The 15,978-nt window shown below is 36.5% G+C and overlaps 1 protein-coding gene across 5 annotated transcripts in view; it reads right to left on the bottom strand.

The window, feature by feature from the left end:
• The window catches only part of PLCB1 (phospholipase C beta 1), a 675,558-nt gene that overhangs the window by 529,504 nt on the left and 130,076 nt on the right, over window positions 1-15,978 (bottom strand). The window lies entirely within an intron of this gene.

The raw sequence follows: 15,978 nt of genomic DNA, 5'->3' as shown, positions 1-15,978 counted from the left end.
CAAAGAGCATTTTATGAATTTGACTCCAAAGGCAAGGGAAGTAAAAGCTAAAATAAATGAATGGGACTATATCAAACTTAAAAGCTTCTGCACAGGAAAAGAAACCATCGACAAAATAAAGAGGCAACCAACTGAATGGGAGAAGATTTTTGCAAACAGTGCCTCTGATAAGGGGCTAATATCCAAAATATACAAGGAACTCATGAAACTCAACAACAAAAAAACACCAAACAACCCAATTGAAAAATGGGCAGACGAACTGAAAAGACATTTCTCCAAAGAGAGCATGCAAATGGCAAATAGACATATGAAAAAATGCTCATATTCACTAATCATCAGAGAAATGCAAATATAAACCACAATGAGATATCACCTCACCCCAGTCAGAATGGCTTTCATCAACAAGACAAATAGTAACAAGTGTTGGAGAGGCTGTGGAGAAAAAGGAACCCTCATCACTGTTGGTGGGAATGCAGACTGGTGCAGCCGCTATGGAAGGCAGTGTGGAGGTTCCTCAAAAAATTACGAATAGAATCACCATATGACCCAGCAATCCCTCTCCTGGGTATCTACCCAAAAAATCTGAAAACATTTATACATAAAGATACGTGTGCTCCAATGTTCATTGCAGCTTTGTTTACAGTGGCCAAGATATGGAAACAACCAAAATGCCCTTCGATAGATTAATGGATAAAGAAGTTGTGGTATATATACACAATGGAATACTATTCGACGGTAAGAAAAGATGATATAGGAACATTTGTGACAGCATGGATGGATCTTGAGAGTATAATGCTAAACGAAATAAGTGTGACAGAAAAAGCAGAGAACCATATGATTTCACTGATATGTGGTATATAAACCAAAAACAACAAAAGAACAAGACAAACAAATGAGTAACAAAAACTCATAGACACAGACAACAGTTTAGTGGTTACCAGAGTGTAAGGGGGGAGGGGAGTGGGAGATGAGGGTAAGGGGGATCAAATATATGGTGATGGAAGGAGAACTGACTCTGGGTGGTGAACACACAATGGGATTTATAGATGATGTAATACAGAATTGTACACCTGAAATCGATGTAATTTCACTAACAATTGTCACCCCAATAAATAAATAAATAAATAAATAAATAAATAAATAAATAACATTCATAACGCCATCTAGGGTGGGAGCAGGGAGGGGAAGAAGGATTAACCTCGGAGTCAAAATTAATTAATATATACATTTCATCAATCTTAATATTTTCATGAGAATATCACCATGATAACATCTCAGTGCTTCAACTGCCACATCTGTAAAATGGGGATGAAACAGTACCTACCTCATGGCAAAGTTATGAAGACTAAATGAGATTAATTTGCCAAGCGTTTAAGATATTGTCTGGCATATGGTAAACGCGATGGTTTGTTAATTAACGTAAAATGAAAATGTGTCACTGAATTACATACGAAGCACACAAACATAGATGTATATTTCCAAATATCAAAGAGTAAATCAGAGCTAGGTCTTGAAATCGTTCTCCTGGTCTACAGTGTCTATAAAGTCACTCCTAAGGAAATGGTGGAGAAGTACAGGTTAATAACTAGTTGTCCTGGGCGTCTAGGAGTATCTTCACAATTGGGAAAATAGAACCTCAGGGGAAAGCCTTTCTTGAAGCTTGAGCCTGGGGTCAGTGACCACACGGTTTTTGTTTTGTTTCCCTTCCTGCAGGCAGAAAGAAGACACCCAGGTGGGCAAATAGCAGCTGGGCCTGGGGGATTGCAAGACGGTCTATGGGGTGCCAGTCAGAAAACCTAGGTGATGACACCACAGAGACAGCGGATCCTGGGAAGGAGTTGAATGTAGTAGTTTTCATTAGCCTGGAATGCACTTTGTTATTCCTCCTTCCCCTCTGACAGTGCTGAACATATACGAGGTTGGACAACTAAGTACATGAACTCATCCTAGAAAAAGTGCTACCTACCTCATTGCTGAATATCACTATGGTCACCTTCGAAGTACTCTCCTTGGGACGCTACGCACCAACACCAGTGCCTAGTCCACCCTTCAAAGCAATTTTGGAACGCTTTTTCTGGAATGGCCATCAGAGCCGTCATCATATTACCCTTGATGTCCTGAATGTCATCAAAATGTCTTCCTTTCAATATTTCCATTATCTTTAAGTAAAGAAAGAAGACACTGGGGGCAAGATTAGGTGAGTTGGGAGGATGTTCCAATACACATATTTGTTTACTGGCTAAAAACTCCCTCATAGACAGTGCCGTGTGACCTGGCACATTGTGGTGATGCAAGAACCATGAATTGTTGATGAAAAGTTAAGGTCATCTTTTTCATGCTGTCTTTTCAGCACTTCCAAATAGTAAACTTGATTAACTGTTTGTCCAGCTGGTACAAATTCATAGTGAATAATCCCTCTGCTATCAACAAAGGTTAGCAACATTGTTGAAAACAAGTTCTCATACTGAATTGTCTGATCTCGTATGTTGCATTTTGAAGACTAATTTTTAAACCTATTAAAAATTATTGCAACACAGGGGCTTCTCTTCAATTTTCAGTTGAGCTGGGCATTCTTTTCTATTTTGGTGTTTTGAATTGCTATTGAGGGTCACACTGAGCCATGTCACTGTTATGGGCATTCCAAATAAAATGATGAACCAAATCCCAAAGTAAATGTACTTTCCAAACTCTCCATAATCACATCAATAATCTTAATTTCATTTATATTCTTCTCAGTTGGTCACAGTATTATATTATAAAGTGTATGACGGGTCACTGCTTTATTTAAATGTCTCCAAGTCAGTGGCACTGGTAGTCTAAATTATGGGTTCCATGTTAGGTTAGGCACAAAAGGCTGGGAACTGGGGGGATGTCGCAGGTGCACAAAAGAATCAAAGCAACACAATTTACATGTGGACACTGTAACAGGTGCTGGAGGTGCCCTGCTCAAATGCCCTTGGAATTGACCATTCCCATGTAGGCCCAAGCCTACAGCTAGCTCCAAGATAAGCACTTCTACCTCTTTGATTGAGGGTTTTCTCTGCTGCCATGGCTGATGCCCAGAAATAGTGGGGTTTAACGCTCTTTCTCCCAAGGAACAGTCCTCCACCCATGGCTGATGGGAGTGGTACATAAATACTCCAGTTGACTTGTTCCTTGGTTGGAATTACCCTGAAGTGCAAGATCCACACTGTTCCCCAGAGAACTCCGGAGAAGTGCGAACTAGTTTAATAATGCACCATTAGTGTTACTGACTCTTCTGTCCCTGTCTCACTTCCCACTCCTGACAGGATTTACTGGCACTGCCTTCCAAATAATTACTTGTACAGAAATACTTGTCTCAGAGGCTTCTCCTGGGAGAACTCAAACTAAGACAGTGTAACCCAGGGTGCTCTGTTGAGATTTGGAGTCAATGTTCCTCCTTCCTATCAGGACCTCAATAGCTAAATCAATTTCTAGTTGCTTACCAAATAAAAGCCAAGTCTCTATTTTTCATAAATTGTGATACAGCTGTCTTCTTACAGCTTTCAGGAAGCCTACTGTACCATTTTAGGGTACACAGGAAAAATTAATTAGACCCAAGGAAGCCAAGAAATCAATTACAGTGAATGAGGTTATAAATCTCTAGTTGCCTGCTGTTTTACATGTTAAAATATCACAAAAGACAGATCAAGTGATCTTTGGAAAATTATAGCTGCTGCCATTCGCTTGTATTAGGCACTGGTACCCACTCATTAGCTACTTTTAAGCAGTTGAGAAACACTGTCAGAACACAGCAGCCTAATGGTTGGAAGTCATGGGAGCCTAGAAGAGAAACTGATGATAGAACAGTCTCTTTCAAAACTAGAACACATTTACTTGATGACTCTCTGAGTGTCCTGGGATAGTATCAAGGCTTTACTCATCTTGAGATCAATCACAGCGATGCACTGTTTTTGTTTACTCGCTTAGGCAACACCATTTATAACTTCACCTTCCAACAGAGACCTTCCTTCATAGATTTAAGTTGACATATTTGGGATCCAATATGTCTGGATTCAAATCCTGGTTCCAACTCTAACCAGCTGTGTAATTTTAAGTAAATTACTTAACCTCTCAGTGCTTCACTTTCTTCATCTGTAAAACGTAAATAATAACAGAATCTACATCAGAGAGCTGTTCTGAGGATGAATGAGTTAACCCCTTGCTACTCACTGTGTGGTCTGGGGAACAGCACATCAGCAATTCTGGTTGGGGCTAGCTGGACAGAAACGCAGACCCCCGGAACCAGAGTCTGCATTGTAACAAGATCCACAGGGGATCTGTGTGCACATTCCAGCCTGAGAAGCACTGACTTGACACATGTCAAGTACTTAAAGCAGAGCTTGACAAGCCAAAAGTTCCTGACCACTCAATCAATTGTAGCTATTATTATCTCAGCTAATGAGACACTTCCCCAGAACAGTCTTTAGTATTTCCAAGAATCTGGTAAGTACTTCTAAAATACCATTCTTTCATGGCACAAGCCACAGTCGTACTTTTACATATGATTTTGTAGTTATTTGATTCATGTCTTCTCACAGACTTAGATGGTGTCACAGATCCAATTTCCCAGAAGCAGACCCTTCAGGGGAAGGTACATAAGCCAGTGATTTATGAACACAGTGCTCAAAGGAGAAACACAGAGTGAAGAGTGGGAAATAGGATAGGGAAGAGAAAGCCAAGCAAGTTACGATCTCAGGCAGAGCCCTGGTCTCAGCCTGGTCCTGCAGAGAACTCTGGAATATAAATTACATCAGTGTTTCCAGCCTTGAGGAATGAGAGGTGCACATTCATAATCACATCCCAGTGAATCACTGGCTAAAGACCTCTCCATGAGGAAACTTCCAGATACTCTTGAACCTTGGAACAGTAAACCAAGGGCTGTCTTCTGAAGCAGGGAACAGGTATAAGGACTGAAGCATGCAGAAGCTGGGGTGGGGGGGAACCCAGGACCAAGAAGCCAGGATCTGAGGTGATCTGGACAAGGCAATCCCAGTGTCCACTACTGTTGGGCACTACATAGCTGTCTGATGGTCCCAAATAAGCCACTCTGCCTTCCTGCTTCACCCATCCCACTCATTCATTCATGCATTCAACAAATTATGTTCTAAGTATCTACTGTGTGGCAGGCACTGTTTAGAAACTGGTGATACAGCATTGATGAGATATGGGGCGTATGGCATCGAGTGGAGAAGAGACAGATAATAAGCAGTAAACATATAAATATATCAGATATTTCCAGCTAGTGATAAGTGCTATCACTATATAAAACAAAGAGAGAGAGAATAATAGAGTAACAGAGAGAATGACTGCTGGGGTCAGGGAAAGGAAGAGAAAGTCGGTAGCTGGAGTTGATGCCTCAGTGCCCTACTCAGGTCCTCTTCTGTGGCTGGTGCCCCCATCCCACAGATGCTGCAGGTGTTGGCTAACAGCACCCACCTGCACTCTCCTTGGGAGAATTGCCCTTAGCTGAGGAGTACTATCTTGGCTGGGGGTCTCGGGGAGATCATGCACCCACCCCAGGGAGGGGGAAGCTTCTGAAAGCCAATGATGTGCTGGATAGAGTACACAGTGTGTGATTCCTACTCCAGAGCTTTCTGCGGGACCAGGCTCAGGTGAGACCTCTCCAGCTCTATCTTTGCTTACCTTCTAACCCTACTCAATCCGGATTCCCTCACTCTCTTTCTCCTGAGAGCATTCCCTCAATAAGTCACTTGCACAAGAATCCGCATCTCTGGTTCTACTTCTAGGGAACCCAACATATGACAGTAACTTCTCTCTCCAGAATTTTCTTTGCTTGCCAGCATCCCAGGACCAGAGTTCCAGCTCTCTAGATGAGCAGTCACTTCTCATTTCCTTAGAGCCTCCAGGCCCCTTCAGGAGAGGAAGCAGGGTAACAGAGGACCCCATTTCCTTTTGCACTGGCCTGCTGATGGGAATGCATGGTGGAGGACAGACCTAAAACACAGTTCAAAGTCTTCCAAGAATTCCCTGTGTCCTGGAAACTGGCATGAATAACACACAATTGACAGTTACATCTGGAATAGAGAAATCCTCTAGTTTATAATGCACTTAATAAGCCGCTGCCAATTACAAGCATTAAAATGGCCAAGTCTAACATATACCTCTATCCTCTTTTGAGGAAAGCATCTAAAATCTTTCTTAAGGATAACATCAGTAAAAGTCACCTAAACCTTCAATGCTTAAGCTTCACTGGTTATATACAGGTTTTAACTGCCTCCTGTCTGTAGCTTAAGTTTCTGAGGCAATAATGAAACAAAGATCGTAATTCCTTGAGCAATTATTAGTCCGTGTAGGTGATGTTAAGGTGATGAACAAGCCAAAAGGGTTCATGCTGATTCTTTGTACATCCATGAGGCAAATGCTATGATTCTGTTGGCGTAATTATTATACCTGGTAGAGATGAATGCAGGGAACAAGCTTGTCTTGTCAGCGGCCTCCCAGGGGACTAGTACTGAGTAATTGCTTTCCATCCCTGTAGGAATCATCGACATAGAACTACAGTCACCATCTGGCTCTCCATCCCTCCCCCACATGCCCAACAAGGCTCCTGGGGACAGAATGAAGTATTTGGAGTGGTAGTTTTCATCAATAAGCTGGTGACATCTTCTCTCCTTCTTTATTGTAATCACAAATTTTAAATTATTAAATATCCCCAATACTTGAAACACTGTGCTAAATATATATATATACAAATATATAGATTTGTATTCATACAATAAAATGTATCAAATACTATATCATATGTATTATATCATATATGACAAATAACAGTATATCACTAGTATTATATAGCAGTATTATAATATTATACAAATATATGTGTACATAAGAATAATATACATATGTATATACATACAGAGGGTGCCAAAAAATGTATACACATTTTAAGATAGGACAAAACCATATTAAAGTTGTAATACTCAAAATACACCGATAAGAAAAGATGAATACAAGTCACGTTTGACTTCTGCAATTACAAGAGGTGCTCAAAGTGGTTACCATCACCATCCAGACACTTTTGATTACAGCGAACTACTGTGTGAGCAATACTGACCAATGTGTCCACTTGTATACATTTTTTGCACCCCCTGTATATACATATATATTTATACATATATATGTATATACATACATATATGTGTATATATTTAATATTGAGATGTGATCCCTTGGTGTATAGGGTCAAGAAAGCCACACATGAACAGATAAGAAATAGTTTTAAAATAGCACTGCAAATATTGGCTGGTGATTTCTGAAAAAAAAAATACATTCATTCAAATCTCATCTATCACAAAGATTCAAAACAATTTCCTATTGGAATGAAAAAAGATAAATATTAAAACAAGAGATAAATATTAAAACAATAGAATATTAAAGCTGACTGAGTATCAGCTTTATGGATGACTTGGTTTTTTTAAAAATACATAAAACAAATAAAAAACAAACAAAAAAATCCATTGATAATTTCAATAGCATGGGACTTTTCAACTTATCCAAGCCAAAACCATCATATGTAGATAGTTACCAGGAAAAAAGAAAACTAGGAAGGTATTTAATTACAAATATCAGATAAAAGGATAATAGCCTTATTATAAAGAGAGCCTCTCCTAAATATAAACAGCTTTGGCAAATAAATCTCTGGAGTTTCAGTAAAGGAAATCTTAGAAATATTCTAGAACTCTAACACAAAACAAGCACTCGACAGCTATTTGCTCACTAGTTAACAATTAATTAACAATTAATTGACAAAGAGGAACATGGGCAAATAGTACACACATACACTTCACATAGAGGAAAATGTACAGAATTCATACATTGGATGCTGGGGGTGCCTTGCCCAATCCCCACCCTTCAGCTCCTGAGGGTGTTGGCTATAAACAGCTCAGAGTTGCCTTTGCTGACAACTGCCTTTATCCAAATGGGAGCCACCTCACCTGGAAACCTCCAAATCTATTCCTGGGCCAACCTCAGCAAATCACTGACTCTCATGGGTAGAAGGGGACCAAACAACAAGAGGAAGTAGAAAAATAATGTATGCTACTTCCATGGACTAGGGAGAAATCCTAAAATAATTTTTTCCAGAGTGCCAAATAATATGGAAATATGATCATTACATACTATGGGGATCAGAACAGTAGATCATCTAAGTCAACAGCATTAACATAATCTTAGCACTTAAACATGACATAGCAGCCTGAGAAAACATATTTTATGCTATGCCTATCAGATCCATTCTAAAATGACTAAGGAACTATAACATGCAGAGAATACCTCAGCCCTGAAACAATACCAAGAATATTCAGCATCAAACTTCTGCTATACATTAATGAGAAGGGAAATTGATCGAAGGGAAGCACCAAGGGCTACCTTGCACACCTCCATCTTGAGAACGATAGCATGATTGGAGACACACCCTTGCAGGATCCTAGGAACCCCTCCCCCACAGTTGTTAGGTACAGGTGAGGAGGCCGTGGGAGTAGTCTGCCCCAGTGGTGAGGCCCCAGTCTTATGAAGCTCCTACTCAAGCAAACTTTTGATCTTCTTCCCAACTTGGAGTGTATTTCAATGATGCAGCTGGTAGAAAAAGCTCAGGCATGGTCACACTGGGTACCTCATAAGGTGGCCAGGCCAAAAATGGGAAACTGCCATGTCCTCTGAGCACTATCTCATCGAAATAGCAATGTAAATATATTAAGGTAATATCCAGAGATGGATTCCTAAAAAAAGCCAAAAAACAAAAAACTTTATTTTTTTAAATATACAGACATGAAAGGAGCCAAGGATCCAACCATCATTATTTTATGGTTATGGGCAAATGTCAGGTGTCCATTACAGATGATTCTTTGTTCAAGGATAAAAAAATATTACAAGGAATTAAAAAGTTTTAGAAGCTTGGGCCCTAAAGATTCTGTTTATATATATATATATGTATATATATATGAATTATTAATAAATTTGAATTATTAATAAATTTAAATATTAATAAGGCTTGGGCCCTAAAGATTCTGTACTATATATATATTAAAATTGTTTCTAGTCTCCCTTGTGTGTGTATATATATATTACACAAAATGAGGAGGAGTAGCATACATTTAGGGACATGTTTACTAAAGCAAACACAAGTGAATCATCTGCTTTATAGGATCAATAAAATCTCTTGAAACAAGAACTATAAAAACAACAAGAAGATGAGGACAGAGAATGAGATAAAACAGGAGCTAAGACAGACAGGAAAAAAAAAAAATAACAAGAACTGGATAGCCTAAGAGGACAACGCCAAGAAAGAAAAATCATGTATTACAGTTAAAATCTATTAGAAATAGGACACGTGATTTTCTGTCAGAGCAGAAAAATCAAACCACTGGTATACAAACAAACCTTTTAAACACTCCCAAACTGTAGTGGAAAAAAAGAGATGAAAACAATGAGAAAGAACATAATTCATATAAAAAGTAAATCCAAATAGTGGAAACTGATGCCCCTGAGGTTGAGGCCAGACAGACAGAGAAGAAATAAGAATTAAGGACAGAGTGGACGGAAACATTTCCAAATATGTCTATCTAACATAAGTCCCAATATCCCAGGCGAAAATTATTAAACATTTTCAACATCCACACATAATGATATGAATTTTTAAAAATATTTCAAAGGCAGAGAAAATTTGTCCTTAGAACTTCCAGGAAGATAAAACAAAAAGCAACAATCTCTTACAAAGAAAAAAAAAACATACTACCCTCACCCTTCATTTCATATGCCAGAAGATAAGGGAAGAAGGTCTACAGAGCTTTGAAGGAAAATAGCTGTAAAGAAGGATTCTATACAATCATACAAGTATTTGGGTAAAGTCAGTACAAGGATATTTTGATATGCATGAGTATATTAAGCATAATAATTAGCATGAAATCTTTCTCTAAAGTATTACTAAAATATATGCTCTAGTTGCTCAAGATACAACTCAAAATGAAAGCTTCCAAATGGAGGAGTCCTGATTAAAAGAAGAAAAAACTAGCAGTAAGCATGAAGTACAGTAAAATCTGGTACTAAACCAAATTGTTCAGTCTTTCAGTCTCTCATCAAATGAACATTTATTGATTGCTTACAATATCTGCATAAAATAGTTATTGTAAATATAGTAACAGAACAAACATCCAAGAATATGAATATTTACTAAAAGAGAAGACAAGCTCCAAACTGGGAAAAATATTTGAATATATTTAAAGACAAATTTTAATATCCTTATCATAGAGTTTTCATAAATTAATAAATAGGAAAAGAGATAAAGGAAATATGAAGGAAATTTGTACTAGATGCACAAATTACCAAGAAAAAAATTTTAAAGTTCAATGTTCACTATTAAAAAAACTGAAAGTAAAATAATAAGAGATCAATTGTTAACCATTAAATGTGTAATCATGTTAAAATTTATGCTATTTAGTAATGGGAAAAGTTTGATGAAATGCGTACTCTTAGACATAAACTATGGGAGTATAACTTTGTACTACCTTTCTGAAATTATTAATAACCCTAAAATATTCATTGAATCTCTAAGTTAAGGATCTTACAGAGCCACAAAACTATTAATAAACACTTGTCTTTAGAAACACAAACCTAAATATTTAAAAGTATGAATTCAGTTAAATATATGAAGATACATATATAATATGTAACACTGTGTAGCCATTAAATTATGTTTTGAGGATGTTAAAATATCAGGACAAATATTTAGGGTATATTATGTTATTATAAAAATAGCATATTATGACATATAGCGTAATTCTGTTTTAAAATATTGAATGAATTAAGGTAATGAAAGGAAATATGCTGAAAGTTAAAGGTGAGATTACCTTTCTTCTTTAACACCTTTACGCGTATGTACTGTGGCAAAGACTGCCGACTTTCCTCCAATATTTAGTCTTCCTTTCTTCCTATAGTAATAGCATCACTAATTTTACCTGGCCACATGACTCTCTGGAATTAAGATTAAATTTTCTAGTCCCCCTTGTGTAACTAAGCAAAAACTAATGAAATTGGAATGGAAGTGATGTATAAGATTTCTGGGAGTATCCAGAATATTCTTTTTTCTGCTTCTTCCTGAAAGGTGAGTGTGAATGCTGGAGTTGAAGCAGCCATCTTAGATCATGAAGTGAAAGCAATGTTTGAGGATGGCAGCATAACATGGAGGGAGTCCAGATCCTCAACACCATGGAGCATCACATCAGCTCTCGACTGCTTATCTCAGAGTAACGTGGCACAGAAATAAACTCTAATCATAAGACACTTGGATCTTTGTTGCACTAGATAGACTCATATTCTAATATGAACACTTTCCAAAATTGTTACCATGATCTCTTATTAATTCTATTGGAGAAAATAGTATTAAAAAGAAAAAAAAGGTAATGGTTTCAATGATAGCACTTGGGATGAGACCCAATTTGGAGGCATATAGTCAAAAAACAAAACAAACTACACCCCTTTTGATTATTTTACCTAATTTTGCTTGTTTAGTTTTTAAACGAGTGGATTTGAGGCAATAAAATCTATTTACATCCTGCCTCCACATTGCACTGTAATTTTCTCTGCTGGATATTGCACAAAATAAAGGCTATTTCATTATTGACCAAACATCTGAATAAAGAGTTAACTTAAACAGCTTCCTTCTGAAAATTTAGAGGAACAGAGAATATTGGTTATATTCCTTCATTGCCTCCAAATGCAAGTTTAAGACATCAGATGAATCAAAAGTGGATAGCAAAAGAACTATCTTTTACTCAACATGTCAGTGTGGGTGTTGTCGACACCCCAATGAGGCAATAAAAGTCAAGATTAGGATCCTAAGGGGGAAAAGCACGATTTACAGCCTTTAAATTGCTTCTGTTTCATCTTTGTGCTTACCCCATTTTAATAAAAACTAAAACCAGCAGGAAGCAGATCACTAGTGCTTGACATACAGCTGATCCCCATAATAGGCATTACCCATGCTGTGGGAGGAGCTGCACTACCTATAAATAGTATATTCTAATATGAAATCACTGTGATCTGTATTAGATACCAACGTATACAATAGTTAGAAGATTATGAAATATAAAATTATAACTAGAATATTTTAATGTTATTATATATGTACATATGTACATATACATTTCTTTTTAAACATTTTTAAATTTAAAAAAATTAATATTCCAGGTTATATTTTCCTATGACAGCGTATTCAAAGTTTTCCCTTTAATGTAAGTGATACGTAGCTGCAAAATATACTAGGAATATACAGAAATAAAAGGAAAAATCAAACATCCCTAAATTTGTGAATTACTACTAGACAGACAACATTTAAAATAGCATCTGTTGTTGTAGTAGGCATGTTATAACTCCCAAGACTAGAACCTTAAAGGATAAAACAAAAGTAAACTTCTAAATGGAAACACATATTTGTTGAATGATAAGCGTATCAGGTATTGTTAATTTAAAAGAAAATTTTAAAAAGTAAAAGGCAATAATTAAAATAGAACCATACCAAAAAAACAACACTAGCAAACATCATCATATAAATTCTGGCTATGCTTTTGAGAATTTTTTTAGGCCACAGCACAAAGTCAATTTCGAAATGAATTAAGGAAAGGTGGGAAGGGATACCTGACTTAACTATTTGTTCTTTGGTGTGTAAAGATTTATTAGTTAAATGAGTCTGATAGTTTAACGGGATCTAGTAAACAAATATCTTCATTTTCTATACACTTTAAAAAATCTATACTTTCTGAATTATTTACTGAATAGAGTTCATAGTGTCTATAATTGAAACATAAATAACCAAATAATTTAATCAAAAAATAGCACAAGAGGGAAAAATAAAGGGTTTTGTATATACATAAAAAGTCCCAGTGATTTTAAGTGGAGAATTGTTGCCCAAATGTAACCATGAGATCCCAAAACACACCTTTTCCTAGACTGACATGGTATATTGTAGATTCCCAACAAGATGCTGGTTTGAGATGTAACTGCATAGTTTTGACAGAAACAAGCTGACAGTATTTACCCTAATTCTTATTCTACTTTTTTTAAAATTAATTTTTAATTTATATTTATTGGGGTGACAATGGTTAATAAAATTACATAGGTTTCAAGTGTACAATTCTATAATATACTTATTCTACTTTCAATGTCATCTTACCCCAAAATTAGATGTTTACTTTTACTAGGGGCTATTAATTTTTATATAGCCACAAAGGACGCCTGAACAAGGCAACAGAGCACAGACCAAGTAGCTGCCCAATGGGCCAAGAGTCACAGGTGACATGCTCAACCACATAGAAGCTTAATCTTCTTGCACGCCAATGCCTGCGGATCCTCTGTGGGGAAATTGCTTTATTCAGGAATTTCACGTGTCATCCAAACAAGGAAGTGAATTTGTCTGCGAGACCCCTCCGTGGGGTGAACTGCTACCCTGACTCAGGCCAAACAGTTTTCAGTCTGAAAAGGGAACAAATAAATCCATCTTCCTTCATATATTTTTTTTCATTTGTGATAATAAAATGCCTAAGGTTTAGTGGGCTAGGTCAAAATGTAGGGTTTCAAAGTGGAATTTAATACAAAATATTGGATTTTGAAGTTAAATCAAATTTTATACTTATGTTTAAGACATATTTGGTGTTTTTATGTATACAAAACGAGTCTTTATAATTTCTGGTAGGCTAGTTTGAATACGTAAAAATCAACATTTTTTTGCAGTTATCTAATCCGGTTATTTGATAGCTTACTGGTATAGTATTTCAAATTTTAAAAATTAAATATAATAACCTCAGAGTTAAACAATACAAATAGTATAAAATTAAGAGAATCATGCCCAATCTATCCAGTTCTCCCACTGACATCCTCACCTCATAACCACTTTTATTCTTTTTAAAACAGGTGTTGTGAAATATAACATATACAGAAAAAAATGCATTTAAAATGTACACCTAAACAAAGTACTATAAAGCAAATCCTTAGAGAAAGAAATAGAAAGCTGCCGGCACTCCAGAAGACCCCTCATTTGCTCTCCTGATCCAAACGCCCCTTTCCAAAGATAATCACCAACTTGCTTTCTATTTTAATTCCTGCACTTTTTCCTTTTACTTTAATCATTCATTTTCATCTCTATACTCTATAATTTAGTGTTGCCTTTTTTGTCATTTATGTAAATGAACTTACATACCTTTAATATTATACATTATTTTATATAGAGCTTTCTTCATTCAATAGTATATTTCAGAGATGTTAATGTAGCTGTAGTATGTTTATTTCCATCATTGTATAACATTCTTTTCTATAAATATACTAGAAACCTACTTAGGGGTGAAATTTGTTTATTTTTTTATTATGGTAAAACATTCATATGTAAAATTTGCCGCTTGAACCATTTTAAGGGTACAATTCAGTTGCATTAAGTGCATTCACAGTGTTGCAACCGTCACCACTATTTCCAAAACTTCCTCATCTTATCTTCCCAAACAGAAACGCTGTACCAATTAAATAATAACTCCCCATTCTTCTTTCCTCCCAGGCCCCGGTAATTTCTATTCTACTTTCTGTTTTTCTATGAATTTGCCTATTCTAGGTAATTTATGTAAGCAGAATTATACAGTATTTGTCCTTTTGTTACAGGACAAATATTTTCAAGGTTCATCCGTATTGTAGCATATATCAGAACTTAATTCCTTTTTAAGGCTGAATAATACACCACTGGATGGATATAAAACATTTTGCTTATCACTCATCTCTGGATGAACACTTGGATTGTTTCCACCTTTTGGCTACTGTGAATAACGCTGCTATAAACAATGGCATGCAAGTATCTGTTAGAGTCTCTGCCTGTAATTATTCTGTGTGTATCTAGGAGAGAACTGAAGGATCATACGGTAATTCTAATTGTTGAAGGAACCCCTGCACTGTTTTCCACAGTCTGCACCATTTTACATTCCTACCAGCAATGCATGAAGGTTCCAATTTCTCCACACCCTTACCTATGCTTGTTATTTTCTGTTTTTGTTTTTGTTTTAACAGTAACCATGTGTATTTTACTGTTGCTGGTATTGGGGTGTTTCTAGTCTAGGGCTATTGCAAACAATGCTGATAGGAGCATTACTGTGCCTCTTTCCTAGAGCAGATGAGAATACATTTCCATTGGCTATATACCTGGAATTGGGATTGCTCACAGGACATTCGCATGCTCAACCTTTGAAAATGTCCAATAGTTTTTCGAAGTGTTTACACCAGCATACACTCCATCACCATATACCCTAATTCCTGGTGCACTTGCTGTTGTAAGGATTTTTAATTTTGGCCATCTGGTAGATGTAGAGTGAAAGCTCCTCTTGGCTTGAATTTTCATTATTATTAATGAGGTTGAGCACTTTTTCATACATTTATTGGCTACTTGATATCCACTTCTATGAACAGCCTATTGAATAATAAAAAGTCTGTTCAATAATCTTGTCCATTTTTCCCCCAATGTACCATCTGTCATTTTCTTACAGAGTTTTGAGTTGCATATACGTCATGGCTGGCTCTTCATCATTTACATGTATTGCAAAGACCTAATTTGTTGCTTATGTGTGCTTTCAGAGTTGTTTTATGAAACACCCATCCAGGCTAATTCAAATGTTTATTTTTGGTTTTGTTTCTTTGTTCACACCGAAGATAATAAATATCATACACATTTTTCTGCACCTTGTTCTTATCCTTTACTGAAATAGTTTGAAGAGTTTCTCCTATCAGTACAGGAGTGCTTTCTCACACTTTTGTATAGCTGTAAAGTGTTTCACTGTGTGATTATGCCCTTATTATACCAACCCCTTACTGACCAAGGGTCCCCTTATGTGACCCCCATTTACAAATAATGCTGCAATGAATATCATTGCACATATATCATTTTGCAAGTACACCTGCAGGATAAGTTCC

This window comes from Rhinolophus hipposideros, assembly GCF_964194185.1.
Source record: "Rhinolophus hipposideros genome assembly, chromosome: 22".
Classification (NCBI taxonomy): domain Eukaryota; kingdom Metazoa; phylum Chordata; class Mammalia; order Chiroptera; family Rhinolophidae; genus Rhinolophus; species Rhinolophus hipposideros.
The sequence above is the reverse complement of the archived record's forward strand: the minus strand, read 5'-3'. Positions and strand labels throughout refer to the sequence as shown.